Below are 16,245 nucleotides of genomic sequence, written 5' to 3' on the forward strand. Positions count from 1 at the left end.
TAAACATAGGTAATTGTGGGGGGAAAAAAGAATTCAATAGAAGAACATTTCCATCTCAGAATCTGCAAATATTTTAAAATCAAAAGGAACTCTTAAAGTAAGTTTTTTTTAAAGATATGGAATGAGCAATAGGAGAAACTAGTAAGAAGCTTAGAAGGGCACAAGCAAATGGGTGAGCAGGGAGTAAAATATGGTCTTTCTAATACGAAATATCTCTTTCTGCCAGCTTATTCTCAGTATAAGCTGCTAGGGAGGATGTTCTGACCTTAGTATGGAACTGCTTGCCAAAAGTTGAGCACAGGTCAAAATTTAGGGCACTGTGAGGAGAAAAACTTGACTAAAGTCTGGTCAAAGTCAGTAGTTAAGTAATGGACAAGAAAAACTATTTTTATTCTTTATAATAAGGATGAGAATAAGTCACTTAATGTAACTGTGAAATTGTGGCAATAATGAAATGAAACAATTAAATTCATAAGTAGATGAAACACTATATAAAGTTGCTGCTGCTGTTGCTGCTGCTAAGTTGCTTCAGTCGTGTCCGACTCTGTGCGACCCCATAGATGGCAGCCCATTGGGCTCTGCCATCGCTGGGATTCTCCAGGCAAGAACATTGGAGTGGGTTGCCATTTCCTTCTCCAATGCATGAAAGTGAAAAGTGAAAGGGAAGTCGCTCAGTCGTGTCGGACTCCCAGCGACCCCATGGACTGCAGCCCACCAGGCTGCTCCGTCCATGGGAGTTTCCAGGCAAGAGTACTGGAGTGGGATGCCATTGCCTTCTCGATAAAGTTGCTAGTGAAACATAAGTATTTATTAGTATCTTCTTTTTTTTTTTTTTTTTTTTTGGCTGGTTGGTGTGTAGCGTTTATTACTTTTAGGGATTATTGCCTGTTTCTAATTCATTAGCATTCGTCAAAGGCTATATCTGTAAACAGCATTGTCAGACAACTTTCGTTATCTGAGTTTTATGAAAGCATCAATAATATGAAAATAGCATTTATTTATATATTTAGATTTACCATCGAGATAGCGGCTTTGCAGCAAAATTTTCAGACAATCCCTAGAATTCATTATCAAGTATGTTTGTAGTTTCTACTTCATCTTGAATAATTATTGGTAAGCACCTTCTTTTAAATGACTTGCCATTTCATTTTCCAAATTACTATTATAATAGTGTACTAAAGATTTCTTACAATTATTTTTTTCATTTATTTCTATTATTAATGTACAGTATAATTGTTTGTGCTTTATCATGTGTTCCCAATTCCTTTTTATGCATATTGTTAATGAATATACGATGGTGATTTACTTTATGCAAAATATCCAAAAAATATAATTTTGGAAAAAGTTTCATGCTTTTGACTTATTTAAAAAAGGGGGGGGGGGGTGGTGCTTCCCTCACAGCTCAGTTGGTAAGAATCAGCCTGCAATACAGGACACTCCAGTTCGATTCCTGGGTGGGAAAGATCCACTGCAGAAGGGATATGCTACCCACTCCAGTATTCTTGGGCTTTGCTTGTGGCTCAGCTTGTAATGAATCTGCCTGCAATGTGGGAGACCTGGGTCTGATCCCAGATTTTTTGCTGTTTAGTTGCTCAGTCATGTCTGAGTCTGCGACCCCATGGTCTCCAGCACGCCAGGCTTTTCTGTCCATCACCAACTCCTGGAGTTTACTTAGTCTCATGTCCACTGAAACGGTGATACCATCCAACCATCTCATTCTCTGTCATCCCCTTCTTCTCCTGCCTTCAATCATTCCCAGCATTAGGGTCTTTTTCAGTGAGTCAGCTCCTCGCATCAGGTGGCCAAAGTATTGGAGTTTCAGCTTCAACATCAGTCCTTCCAATGAATATTCAGGACTGACTTCCTTCAGGATGGACTGGTTGGATCTCCTTGCAGTCCAAGGGACTCTCAAGAGTATTCTCCAACACCACAGTTCAAAAGCATCAAAATCTTCAGGGCTCAGCTTTCTTTGTAGTTCAAGCCTCACATCCATACATGAGCACTGAAAAAACAAAAACAAAAACATAACTTGACTAGACAGACCTTTAATGTCTCTGGTTTTTAATATTCTGTCTAGGTTGGCCATAACTTTTCTTCCAAGATGCAAGTGCCTTTTAACTTCATGGTTGCAGTCACCATCTGCATTTGTTTTGGAGCTCCCCAAAATAAAGTCTGTTGCTGTTTCCACTGTTTCCTCATCTATTTGCCATGAAATGATGGGACCAGATGCCATGATCTTAGTTTTCTAATTATTGAGTTTTAAGCCAACTTTTTCACTCTCCTCTTTCACTTTCATCAAGAAGCTCTTTAGTTCATTTTCACTTTCTTCCATAAGGATGGTGTCATCTCTTTACCTGTGGTGGTTGGTATTTCTCCCTGCTAATCTCCTTGATTCCAGCTTGTGCTTCATCCAGTCCAGAGTTTCTCATGATGTATTCTGCATATAATTTAAATAAGCATGGGGACAATATACAGCCTTGATGTGCTCCTTTCTCTGTTTGGAACCAGTCTGTTGTCCCATGTCCAGTTCTAAGTGCTGCTTCCTGACCTGCATACAGATTTCTCCAGAGGCAGGTCCGGTGGTCTGGCATTCCCATCTCTTTTAGAATTTTCCAGAGTTTGTTGTCATCCACACTGTTCAAGGCTTTGGCATAGTCAATAAAGCAAAAATAGGTGTTTTTCTGGAACTCGCTTGCTTTTTCTATGATCCAACAGATTTTGGCAATTAGACCTGTGGTTGGTTCTACTGCCTTTTCTAAATCCAGCTTGAACATCTGTAAATTCATGGTTCATGTACTATTGAAGCCTGGCTTGGAGAATTTTGAGCATTACTTTACTAGTGGGCCTTTCTTTGGATTGGAATGAAAACTGACCTTTTTCAATCCTGTGGCCAATGCTGAGTTTTCAAAATTTGTTGGCAATATGTATGCTTATGTATGTGATTCACAGGAAAACAGCAATAACAAAATAAAACAGCTAGCATCACAAATATCTATTCATCCAAGAGTGGTGAAATGTAGGAAGAGGAAGGGGAAGTGGGAGTGGGGAATGACACAGGGAGAAAGAGGATTCAGATCAGTGCTGGTCTGGGGCTGGCAAATACTAGAAAAGGGTTGAGAAAAATCAGTGGTCCTTTCAGACTCTCAAGTGTTTAAAGTCCATGGTGGTGTCAGGAAGATTCTGCCTTACATGCACCTAACATAAAAATCTGGATTCCTCAGATTCTTCAGAGATAAGGGAAACATGGGCAGAGCCCTCAAAGGGTATGCTCCACTTTCTTTGGGGGCAGCGGGTCGAGGGGGAAGTGGTGAACGAGGAAAAGAGTTCCCATGAAGTCTTTCTGTTCCCATCCACCCCCTCCAGATGGCAGATAACTTAGTGGCTGGCAGCAGTTTCAGTCTGGCGTTAGATGGGTGTGGTGAGGGAACTTCTTTGCAGAAATAAAGCTACTCAGGAGAGCCCACAGGTAGAGCATCTAATGGAAAACTCTGCTGTTTAAGAAAACCACCAAGAAGAAGACATTCAATTGAAAAGATGTGCTTTGCCAGGTGTCTTTGTTTTACTGGCACTGATAATGAATAAAGGAAAAAGGATAGAGAAGAGGCAGCCACAATGCAGGAGAGCGCATTGCCATCTTACATTGGAAACCCAGGGGTAAACCAAATCCAAAGTAGTAAGGCCAGTTTCTTTCTATGCTGATATCGCTGGTGCATTCCAATTCCTTTACTGAACCAACAATTTTCAAAGCAATATAATGGGTACAGAAGTGAACAGAGAAGAGATGTATGCAGGAGACTAAGCAACTGGCCAAAATGAAGGGTAAAAAGGCTGACAAACATATCCTGGAGGAGGAAGAGCGATTACAGTGAAAGGCTAAAGAGCACATCAGCAGTAATTCTGCTGTTAGAGAATGGGTGAGGTTCCCTCCTTGACACCTCAAATGCCAGGTCAGCTAAATCCTGGAACCAAATTATGTTGACAAGATTGCTAAGAATGAAGAGGGGGAGCACAGAGAGCGATCAGATAATTGCCCTGAAGAAGAACTTCAGCCATGACCAAAAATTTCCATGTAGAGATGGATTACCAATAATATGGGCCACTACTGACTGAAACACAGGATTAAAAAGTTCATAAAACAAGAGGAGACTGAATCAGAAAACTCCATCATCACAAGTGCAGCAGTGAAAAGTTCTCCCAACAACATGCGGCTCACTTTCCTGCTTCCTCTCTGTGCTCTGGTCTTCTCTCTGAGCCAGGTTACTGCCTGCCCCTTTTTGATGCTGCTCCTCCCTCTTTTGTTGAATTCAAGCATCCAACTTTGAGACAGTACAAATTCCCCAGACAGAGTCTGATTCCCCTTGCAAGGTCCTGCCGAAAGGTTTTGACATTCAGCCATCGCTTCACTATCCAAACTATCAACTACACAAAGCAGAGAAAGAGGCGTTTCCCAATATTTCATCATGAAGGACTCAGTAGCTTCTCTATCTTGGCTCTGGCTCCAGCTGCAACCCTTACCCACCACTGGCCTCCGGCCCCTTTGAGCTGCTCCACTCCTGGCCGCCAGTTCCTACCCAGGCATTCCCAGGGCAGGGGACACTGTGTCTGCACTGCAGTGTACATCTTTGTATCACAATAAATGGCTGATTTATTCTGATAAGTATACAGAAAGTGACAAATAACAATCATGTGTATTAATCATTTTTTAAATCATTGGAGCATGTTCTTATGCCTTTTATGGCAGCTATCATAATGCTTTATTTCCAGGAATGCTTTTCCAATGTGTACTCTCATTGGTTAATGTCATAATTCTTTATTTGAACTAATTATCATCTGATTATTAGTTGACTGTAATTGCTTACATGTTTTAAGTTTTGTGACATTAGTTACTGCAATATCAGTAAAATTAAGCAATGACATTTACTTTCCAAAAGAGATATTAAATTAAAACAAAGGGCCCATTTTACCTGTTGAAATGAAAAAAGGTAATCACTAATACTAATAGAGCCATAGGAAAACTTTCAAGTAAGAATGTAGTAATATAGACATATACTATTAGAATGGTTCTGTAGTAAGACATTAATACTAATAGACTGGTAAGCATTACTCTAAAAATTATTTTCTAAACTATATCTTATATAAATATATTAAGGTGTGTTTACCCTTGGTGCCTGATTTCACTACTGAGTTGTTACCTACGTGTTCTTGACTGCTTAGTTGTCTCTGGCTCTTTGCGACTCCATGGCCTATAACCTGCCAGGCTCCTTGTCCGTGAAACTCTCTGGGCAAAAATACTGGAGAGGGTGGCCATTTCCTTCTCCAGGGGATTGTTCTGAGCCAGGGATCAAACTCAGGTCTTCTGTACTGGAGGAAGATTCTTTTCCACTGAGTCATCAAAGAAGCCCCATTTACCTACAGTATGTTTGCTCAGTTCTGTCCCATTCTTTGAGACTGCATGGATTGGAGCTTGCCAGTGCCCCAGTGCTCTTCTATCCATGGGCTTCTCCAGGCAAGAATACCAAAATGGGTTGTCATTTCCTTCTCCAGGGATTCAACTAAAGAAGATTATTAAAAAGATAAATCACTACTTTAGAAGAACCAGTCACACTGTATTACTTATTTATAACAGCTTACTAAGAAATTCTAAGTATTTCTGTGATTGGGGAAATATAAAGATTAGTAGACATCAGTATTAAAATAAGACATAAGCGCTGAAAAAGGAGCTATAGTATTGCTTTTTAAGAATAGTAAAATTTAATATACTTACATATATATGTATATATGAAATCTTACATAAGCATAAATATATATATACATGTATAAATATTTATGTATATATATTAAATGGCTATATAAACTACATAGATAAATTCTAGAGAAACCCTTGGAAAATAAGTGTTAGTCCTGTCCTTCATTAAGTCCATTTTCTTCTGTTAGATATGATTTTTCATGTTAACTCCTAGAAGGAAGAATTTTATATTAGGGAAAAATAGTCTGTCAGCAGAGTTTTTTCAGGTATAGACATGTATTAGCTGAAAATTGTGTTTATTATACAGAAACTGAGGTGACAGAAATTGCAGAAATTGTCCGTAGTGGATCTCCTCATTTTGTTACTTTTGGGATTTTTAGTGTAAAACATTACCTGTATTTGCTTAATGACAAAGTTCCAAATATGTTTACTGCAAAGACACTAAGGCTTTCAACTCCTAAATATTTTAAATATTTTCATTATTTTTTCTTATTTTTACTTTTCTTTTGTATTACGGAAAAGGAAAATCACACACAATTAAACAATATGCCATGCAAGAGTGATGATATTGGTGACGTTTGAGACGGCAATAAATTATGAAAAACAGGTAATGGTAAAAGTTCTCTTCTGTATTTTATAGTGATTAAGTTAACGCGATTGGTAAATCTAGTAGAATATTTGGCTCTTTTTATTTTTATTTTTTTTAGACTGTCCCTCAAAGGTCTCCATTTACCCCTCCTCTGCCTCTGTATTTTCTTCCCGCCGTACTGTCTCTGCGGTTCATCTCGCGATACATAAAGGTCCCTTACGCTTGTCTCCTCACGCCATACATCCGGTTCCTTATGCTCTTGATGGAAGAGGCAGGGCTGCGTTTAACATTAGTTTAGCTAGTGGTCGACTGAGGAGGTTTGGTGTTGCGTGTTCGGAAGAACGAGACAAAAGAAAGGTAACAAAAGAAAGGCATTTTAAGATGGAAAACCGGATTTACACCTTACAAGAACATGTTTATAGGTATAGCATCAGTATTTTACTGGAGAAAAATGGTAACTCAGACTGAATTTTCCTGTCAGGCTTTTCCCCATAAGAGCTAGTAGCTGAGTGTATGTATATACGTGTGTGTGTGTACATTACCCTTAAAAGTCTTATTAGTTTATTTCTTGAAAAGTATCTTTAATTTTTATTCCTTGGAGAATCAGTGCCTGAAGTAGCAATGGAAAGCCGGTGAAGTTCGAGGGTTCTTTTGTCTGAATGGAGAGCTGGGGGACAGGAGGGAGGGTGGGAGTGGGGGTGGGGCAAAGAAGGGGGTTTGAAATGTCTGGATGTTGGCTGTGGGAGGATATACTGGACATATACTCCTACCCTGGGACTGAGAAAGCTGTTTTTCCATTGTAACTTTTCTTTGGTATATAAGGCTGGACTTTTCTCCACAAGCTTATGGCTACTAGGGCGGAATGTTGGTTGCATTCGGTGTGTAATTCGTTTTTTTTTCTTTCTTTTTTCCCATTGGTTTGGGGCAGCCCACCAGGCTCCCCTGTCCCTGGGATTCTCCAGGTAAGAACACTGGAGTGGGTTGCCATTTCTTTCTCCAAAGCATGAAAGTGAAAAGTGAAAGGGAAGTCACTCAGTCGTGTCCGACTCTTCCCGACCCCATGGACCACAGCCTACCAGACTCCTCTGTCCATGGGATTTTCCAGGCAAGAGTACTGGAGTGGGGCTGCTAGTTGGCTGAATGTTGCTTAGGTGTGTAACTAGACTTTTTGTTTTTTTCTTCCCGTTGCCTTGGGGCTGCTAGTGCGCTGGGCTATTACTTTGGTGTGTAAACTTGTGTTTCTCCTTTGGCTTGGGGCTGCTAGTTGCGGAGGCTTAGTCGTGCAGAATGTTGCTCTGATGTGTAATTCGGGTTTTTTTCCGTTGGCTTGGGGCTGCTAGTTGTGTGGAATGCTGTTTTGGCGGGTAACGCGACTTTTCTTCCTCCACTTGGGGGTGCTAGTTGGGCTGAATGTTGTTTTGGTGTGTAATTCGAATTTTTTTTTTTTCTTTCCGTTGCCTTGGGGCTGCCAGTGCGCCAGACTATTTCTTTGCTGTGTAAACTGGCTTTTCTCCCTTGGCTTGGGGCTGCTAGTTGTGCGGAATGCTACTTTGGTGGGTAAGACGTCTTTTCCTCCTCCACTTGGGGTTGCTAGTCCGGCCGAATGTTGTTTTGCTCTGGTGTGTAATTCGGCTTCTTTTCCATTGGCTTGGGGCTGTTAGTTGCAGGGCCTTAGTCATGCAGAATGTTGCTGTGGTGTGTAATTTGGATTTTTTCCGTAGGTTTGGGGCTGCTAGTCGGGCTGAAGGTTGTTTTGCTATTTCGACTTTTCCGCCAACGCCTCCCCCCCGCCCACCGACTCCGTTTCCTTGGGGCTGCTAGTGCGCCTTACTACTGCTGTGGCATGTAAACTGGCTTTTTTTTTTTTTTTTTCCATTGGCTTGGGGCGGCTTGTTGCGGGGTTTAGTCATGCAGAATGTTACTCTGGTGTGAAATTCGGCTTTTTTCCGTTGGCTTACGGTTGCTAGTTGTGAGGGCTTAGTCATGCAGCATGTTGCTCTGGTGTGAAAGTCAGCTTTTCTCTGTTGGCTTGGGGCTGCTTGTTGCAAGGGCTTGGTCGTGTAGAATGTTGCTCTAGTGTGTAATTCGGCTTTGTTCCGTTGGCTTGGGGCTGCTAGTTGCGGGGCCTTAGTCACGTAGAATGTTGCTGTGGTGTGTAATTTGGATTGTTTCCGTAGGTTTGGGGCTGCTAGTTGTGTGGAATGCTGCTTTGTTGTGTAACGCGGCTTTTCTCCCTCCGCTTGGGGCTGCTAGTAGGGCTGAAGGTTGTTTTGCTGTTTATTTCGACTCTCCCACCCCCGTTTCCTTGGGGCTGCTGGTGCGCTTTACTACTGCTATGGCATGTAAACCGGCTTCTTTTTTCCGTTGGCTTGGGGCTGCTTGTTGCGGGGGCTTAGTCGTACAGAATGTTGCTCTGGTATGAAATTCGGCTGTTTTCCATTGGCTTGGGGCTGCCAGTTGGGGGGGCTTAGTCGTCAGAATGTTGCTCTGGTGTGTAATTCGGGTTTCTTTCCGTTGGCTTGGGGCTGCTATTTGCAGGGGCTTAGTCGTGCAGAATGTTGCTCTGGTGTGTAATATGGCTTTTTTCTGTTGGTTTGGGGCTGCTAGTTGTGCGGAATGATGCTCTGGTGGGTATCACTTTTTTTCTTCCTCCCACAAGGAGCTGCTAGAAGGGCTGAAGGTTGCTCTGGTGAGTAATTTGGCTTTTTTTTTTTTTCCCCCGTTGCCTTGGGGCTGCTACTGTGCAGAACAGTTGTCTCGGCATGTAAACTGGCTTTTCTCCCTTGACTTGGGGTTGCTAGTTGCGGTGGCTTAGTCGTGCATAATGTTGCTCTGGTGTGTAATTCGGCTTTTCTTCCTTGACCTGGGGTTGCCAGTTAGGGGGGTTTAGTCCTGCAGAATGTTGCTCTGGTGTGTAATTCAGGTTTTTTTCCGTTGGCTTGGAGCTGCTCGTTGTGGGGACTTAGATGTGCAAAATGATGCTCTGGTGTGTAATTTGGCTTTTTTCCGTTGGTTTTGGGCTTCTAGTTGTGTGGAATGATGCTCTGGTGGGTATCACGTCTTGTCTCCCTCCACAAGAAGCTGCTAGTCAGGCTGAATGTTGCTCTGGTGTGTAATTCAGTTGTTTTTCTCTTTCGCTTGCTTTGGGGCTGCTAGTGTGCAGAACTATTGTTTTGGCATGTAGACGGGCATTTCTCCCTTGACTTGGGGTTGCTACTTGCGGGGCTTAGTTGTGCAGAATATTCCTCTGGTGTGTAATTCATTTTTTTTCTGTTGGCTTGGGGCTGCTAGTTGTGGGGGCTTGGTCGTGGAGAATGTTGCTCTGGTGTGTAAGTTGGCTTTTTCCGTTGGTTTGGGGCTTCTAGTTGTGCGGAATGATGCTCTGGTGGGTATCGCGGCTTTTCTCTCTCCTCAAGGAGCTGCTAAGTCAGGCTGAATGTTGCTCTGGTGTGTAATTCGTATTTTTTTTTTTTAACCTTTGGCATTGGAGTCGCTAGTGGGGCATATTATTGCTTTTGTGTGTAAAACGGTTTTTCTCCTATGACTTGGGGCTGCTAGTTGTGGGGCTTAGTCGTGCAGAATGTTGCTCTGGTGTGTAATTTGCCTTTTTTCCATTGGCTTGGGGCTGCTAGTTGTGCTGAATGCTGCTTTGGTGGGTAACGTGGCTTTTCTTCCTCCATTTGTGGGTGCTAGTGGGGCTGAATGTTGGTCTGGTGGGTAAATAGGCTTTTTGTTTGTTTGTTTGTTTCCGATGACTTGGGCTGCTGGAGCGCCAGACAATAGCTTTGGTGTGTAAACCAGCTTTTCTCCCTCCACTTGGGGCTGCTAGTTGCTGGGGCTTAGTTGTGCAGAATGTTGCTGTGGTGTGTAACTTGGCTTTTTTTCCCATTTGCTTGGGGCTGCTAGTGCGCGTACTATTGCTTTGGTGTGTAAATCGGCTTTTCTCCCTTGTCTTGAGGCTGCTAGTTGCGGGGGCTTAGTCGTCCAGAATGTTGCTCTGGTGTGTAATTTGGGTTTTTTCTTTGTCTTGGGGCTGCTAGTTGTGGGGGCTTGGTCCTGCAGAATGTTGTTGTGGTGTGTAATTCAGCTTTTATCCGTTGGCTTGGGGCTGCTAGTTGTGGGGCCTTAGTTGTGCAGAATGTTGCTGTGGTGTGTAATTTGGCTTTATTTCCATTGGCTTGGGGCTGCTAGTGCACCGGAGTATTGTTTTGGTGTGTAAACCGGCTTTTGTTCCTTGGCTTGGGGCTGGTAGTGGTGTGGGATGCTGGTTTGGTGGGTAACAAGGCCTATCTCCCTCCACTTGGATGTTCTAGTCTGGCTGAACGTTGTTGTGGTGTTTAATTCTTTCTTCTTCTTATTCTTTTTTTTTTTTTTTTTTTTTTTTGTCCTGTTGCCTTGGGGCTGCTAGTGCTCTGGACAGTTGCTTTGGTGTGTAAACAGGCTTTTCTCCTTTGGCTTGGGGCTGCAGGTGGCGGGGGCTTAATCGCGCAGGATATTCCTGTGGTGTGTAATTCGCCTTTTCCAATTGGCTTGGGGCTGCTAGTTGTGTGGAATGCTGCTTTGGGGGGTAACGCGTCTTTACGCCCTCCAGTTGGGGTTGCTAGTCGGGCTGAATGTTGCTTTGCTGTGTAATTCCGCTTTTTACATTTTTTCCCGATCCATTGGGGCTGCTTGTGCGCCGTGCTATTCCTTTTGTGTGTAAAGGGGCTTTTCTCCTTTGGCTTGGGGCTGAGTGGTCCAGAATGTTGCTCTAGTTTGTAATTCGGGTGTTTGTTTTTTTTTTTTTCCGTTGGCTTGGGGCGGCTAGTTGCGGGGCTGAGTCAGGGAGAATGTTGCTCTGGTGTGTAATTTGTTGGCTTGTGGCTGATAGTTGCGGGGGCTTAGACGTGAAATATGTAGCTCTGGTGCGTAATTCGGCTTTTTTCCATTGGCTTGGGGCTGCCAGTTGTGTGGGATGCTGGTTTGATGGGTAACACGGGTTTTCTCCCTCCACTTGCGTGTTCTAGTCCGGCTGAATTTTGTTTTGGTGTTTAATTCAGTTTTATTTCTTTTCCGTTGCTTTGGGGCTGCTAGTGCGTTGTACTATTGCTTTGGTGTGTAAGGCTGTTCTCTCTTTGCTTGGGACTGCAGGTTGCGAGGGCTTAATAGTGCAGAATGTTGCTCTGATGAGTAATTCGGCTTTTCTCTGTGGGCTTGGGGCTGCTAGTTGTGCGGAGTGTTCCTTTGCTGGGTAACGCGGCTTTTCTCCCTCCACTTGGGGTTGCTAGTCGGGCTGAATGTTGCTTTGGTGTATAATTCGGCTTTTTAAATTATTTTTCCCTGTTGCCTTTGGGCTGCTTGTGCTCCGTTCTATTGCTTTGGTGTGTAAAGCGGCTTTTATCCCTTTGTTTGCGGCTGCTAGTTGCGGGGGCTGAGTCGCGTAGAATGTTGGTCTGGTGTGTACCTCTGGTTTTCTCCATGGGCTTGGGGCTGCTATTTGGGGTGGCTTAATCATGAAGAATGTTGTTCTGGTGTGTAATTCGTCTTTTGGGCTGCTGGTTGTGCGGAATGATGCTTTTGTGTATAAAGTGGCTTTTTTCCCTCCATTTGAAGCTATTAGTAGGGTTGAATGTTGTTTTGATGTTTAATTCAGCATTTTTTTTTTCCCGTTGCATTGGGGCTGCTTGTGTGCTATTATATTGCTTTGGTATGTCAAGCGGCTTTTCTCCCTTTTCTTGGGGCTGCTAGTTGGCGGGGCTGAGTCATGCAGAATGCTGCTCTGGCGTGTAATTTGGTTGTTTTCTGTTGGCTTTTGGCTGTTAGTTGTGTGGTTTAGGTGTGCCGAATGTTCTGGTGTGTAATTCTCCTTTTTTTCCTTTTGCTGGGTATTGTTTTCGCTTTGGCTCCGTCCCTTCATTCTTTCTAGAGTTATTTCTCCACTGACCTCCAGTAGCATATTGGGCACCTACTGGCCTGGGGAGTACCTCTTTCAGTATCCTACCATTTGCCTTTTCATACTGTTCATGGGGTTCTCAAGGCAAGAATACTGAAGTGCTTTGCCATTCCCTTCTCCAGTGGACCACATTCTGTCCGACCTCTCCACCATGACCCGCCCGCCTTGGGTTGCCCCGTGGGCATGGCTTGGTTTCATTGAGTTTGAAGAGGCTGTGGTCCTAGTGTGATTAAAATGACTAGTTTTCTGTGAGTATGGTTTTAGTGTGTCTGCCCTCTGATGCCTTCTTGCAACACCTACCGTCTTACTTGGGTTTCTCTTACCTTGGACGTGAGGTATCTCTTCACGGCTGTTGCCGTGAAGCTCAGCCGCTGCTCCTTACCTTGGATGAGGGGTATCTCCTCCCACTGCCCTTCCTGACTTTCAACATGGGATGGCTCCACTACCCTCATTCAAACCAGACATTGTTACATAGGATCAGAAGAGAGGCTGGACCATTGTGCTCCCAACACTGAAATTTCAGAAAGCAATCTTTTCATTTTTTTCAAATTATTTTAATGGGAAGACATTAAATTTACATATTGGGTTAGTTTTTGCCTTACATCAACAAGAGTAGGTCACCAGTACACATGTGTTCCTGCATCCAGAACCTTCCTCCCACCTCACTCCCCAGACTATTGCTCTTTGTTGTCCCAGAGCACTGGTTTTGGGTGCCCTGCCTCATGCACTGAACTTGCACCAGTCATCTGTTTATGTATGGTAACGTATATGTTTCAGTGCTCTTCGCTCAAATCACCCCACCATTGCCCTCTCCACAGTCTGTTCTTTCCATGTCTGTCTCCTTTGCTGCCCTGCATGTTGGATCATCAGGACCATCTCTCCAAACTTCATACATATGCATTCCTACACAGGACCTGTATTCCTCTTTTTGACTTTACTTCATTCTGTAGAGGAGGCTCCTGTTTCACCCACCTCTCTAGAATTGACTCAAATGCATTCCTTTCCACAGCTGAGTAATAGTCCACCATGTATATATACCACCACTTTCTTATCCATTCACCTGCAGTGGATATCTAGATTGCTTCCATGCCCTAGCTATCGTAAACAGTCGTGCGCCGGGAGCCAGCACGGGAGATCCCACCCGTGACAAGGTCATGGGGGAATGAACTGTTAAAGCAAGGCTTCAGGACTCGAGGGTCTCCCTAGACCTGCTCGAGCATCTACCCCCAAACCAGAGTCTGTCTGTCTCACTATTTTGTGCCTTTCACCAACTCTCCTGACATACAGGGGGCTATCCACAACCACCTTTCTCTGGAGTAAATCAGCTTAGGGCTCTATCTAGCTAATAAGTCTCCTGGACATGAGAGGAATATTTCAAATCAAACCCCCACTGTTAGCATTCTAGCTTGCTTGACAGGTTTATCCAGACTCTTGCAGCTACGCATAGGATTGTTCACAGCCTCCCAACTGTGAGAAGCATGGGAAGCCTGAAACATAGAGCCTTCCAAAGAATTAAAAGTTATTAGAGTAGTGCTGGCGTAGGATTTCATTATTGGGCCGAAGCTTGTCGCTGAGTTCCCATATCTCTTATCCATCGGACACCTGAGAGTGCATTCGTTAACATAGTTGTAATGTAAGAAGAAGTGTAGCCTTGAAATTAACCACATCAGACCTTTGAGCTAATTGGTTCTTTCTTTCTTGTAACTCACTGCACCTTTCCTCCGTGAGAAATGTAACTTGTTTAATACTTTCTGAGGCGGACATAGATTAGAAATAGAAAGAAAACACATTTCAAGGGAAAATAAGTTTTCTGGTTGAAGAGCCTTTATCTAAAGAGGGTCATAAAATGTTCACAGGCCTCCAAGGCCAGAAGATAACGTACACAGTATTGTTTCTCGGAAAGGTATGCAGAAAAAAAAATCGTGGTTTTGACAGAGACAAAACAGATGTAATGTTTGGCCTGACTCTGTATGACTTTGCATCTTTCACTTCCCTCTACGTACAACTGAAGGTATAAAAGTCCCTTTGAAAGTAAAATAATGGGCCTTGCTCACTGAAGAAGCTTGGTCACCCCACATTTTTATTTTTTTCCTCTTTCTTTCTTTCTCTCTCCCTCTCCCTCCCTCTCTTTTTCAGGCTGATCCCTTGGAACACAGAAGCTCCCTCTTGCCTGGCCAAGGAATAACAGCCTCTTTCTCCCCTCTATTTTCTTATCTACAACATTCTTTCCTTATCTCTCTCTAAATCATTCGCCGTTTCTCCTGAGGGTTTGCCTGGATCCTGCCTGTGCTGGACCCCAGCAATCGTGGGATGAATAGCGGCGTACATGTGTCTCTTTCAGTTTTGCTTTCCTTGGGGTGTATGCTTGGGTGATTGCTGGTCATAGGACAGTTCCATTTCCAGGTTTTGAAGAAATCATATGGTTTATTGTGGCTATACCAGTTTTCATTCCTAGCAACAGTGTAAGTTGGTTACCTTTTCACTCCCTCTCCAGGGTTTCATGCTTGAGACTTTGGGTGATGGTCCTTGGGACCAGTGTGAGATGACATCTCATTGCGGTATTGACTCTCATCACTCTGATAATGAGTGATGTTGAGCATGTGTCCTGTGTTCGTTAGCCATCAGTATATGTTCTCTAGAGAAATGTCTATTTAGTTCTTTTGCCCACTTTTTGGTCGGGTTGTTTATTTTTCTGGTATTGAGTTGCATGAGCTGCTTGTATATGTGGGAGATTAACTCTTGGGCAGCTGTGTGCTTTGTTGTAATTTGCTCCAGTTCTGAAGGCTGTCTTTTCACCTTGCTTATAGTTTGCTTCACTGTGCAGAAGCTTAGACATTTAAATTGGTCACTGTTGTTTCCTTCTGTGTTTATTTCCATTACTCTGGGAGGTGGGTCACTGAGGAGAAGATCTTGCTGTGATTTCTGTCAGAGAGTGTTCTGCCTGTGTTTTTCTCTAAGAACATGATAGTTTCCGGTCTTCCACTTAGGTCTTTAATCCATTTTGCATTTGTTTGTGTGTGTGCCATTAGCAAACATTTCATTCTTTTAATGTGGTTGACTGTTTTCCCAGACCCGCTTGTTCAAGAGGTTGTCTTTGCTCCGTTGCATATTGATGCCTCCTCTGTCAAAGACAAGGAGGCCGTGGGTGTGTGGCTTCGTCTCTGGACTCCCTATTTTGTTCCATGGGTCTGTATATCTGTCTTTGGCCCAGGACCTTATACTCTTGATGAGTAGCTTTGTAGTATAGTCTGAAGTCAGGAAGTCTGATTCCTCCGTTTCCATTGTTTCTCAAGAGTGATTTCCTCTTTGGAGGTCTTTTGTGTTTCCACACAGATTGTGAAATTATTTGTTCTAGGTCAGTGAAACACACCATTGGTGTTTTGATAGGGATTTCACAGTTGAATATGAGAATATCAATGTGAATGAACGTACTGATCGATTGCCTTGAGTTGCACACTCGTGGTCACTATACTGATTCTTCTGATCCAAGAACATGGTACACGTCTTCTTCTATTTGTGTGATCTTTGATGTCTTTCACCATGGTTTTATGGTTTTCTGTACCAGGTCCTTGCTTTCTTCAAGTGACCGTATTCCTAAATATTTGATTCTCTTCCCTGGATGGTGAATGAGATACTTTCCTTAAGTTCTCTTTCTTGCTTTTCATTGCTAGTGTATCAGAATGAAAGGGACTCAAGGGATTCCTGAGTATTAATTTTGTCTCCTGCAGCTATACTCTATTCATTGACTAGTTCAAGTAATTTTCTGCTGACATCCTTATTGTTCTCTGTGTAGAGGGTCATGGCATCTTCTAACAGTATTTTTTTTTTCCTCCCAATCTGTATTCCTTTAATTTCCTTTTTTCCCTGATTGCTATGTCTAGGGCTAACTTAAAAACTAACTCCAATGTGTTTTTCACCTCAGAAAAGCTTACTGATGAAATTACGAAGCACTGAGAAATCTCAATTCTACCAGATTCC

General features: G+C 43.1%; 1 pseudogene; it reads right to left on the bottom strand.

Annotated features, from left to right (window-relative positions):
- Positions 1-3,860: 3,860 nt before the first annotated feature.
- LOC128070973 (etoposide-induced protein 2.4 homolog) lies at positions 3,861-15,762 on the bottom strand (annotated as a pseudogene).
- Positions 15,763-16,245: the final 483 nt, after the last annotated feature.

This window comes from Budorcas taxicolor, chromosome Y (genome assembly GCF_023091745.1).
Source record: "Budorcas taxicolor isolate Tak-1 chromosome Y, Takin1.1, whole genome shotgun sequence".
In the NCBI taxonomy this organism is placed as follows: Eukaryota; Metazoa; Chordata; class Mammalia; order Artiodactyla; family Bovidae; genus Budorcas; species Budorcas taxicolor.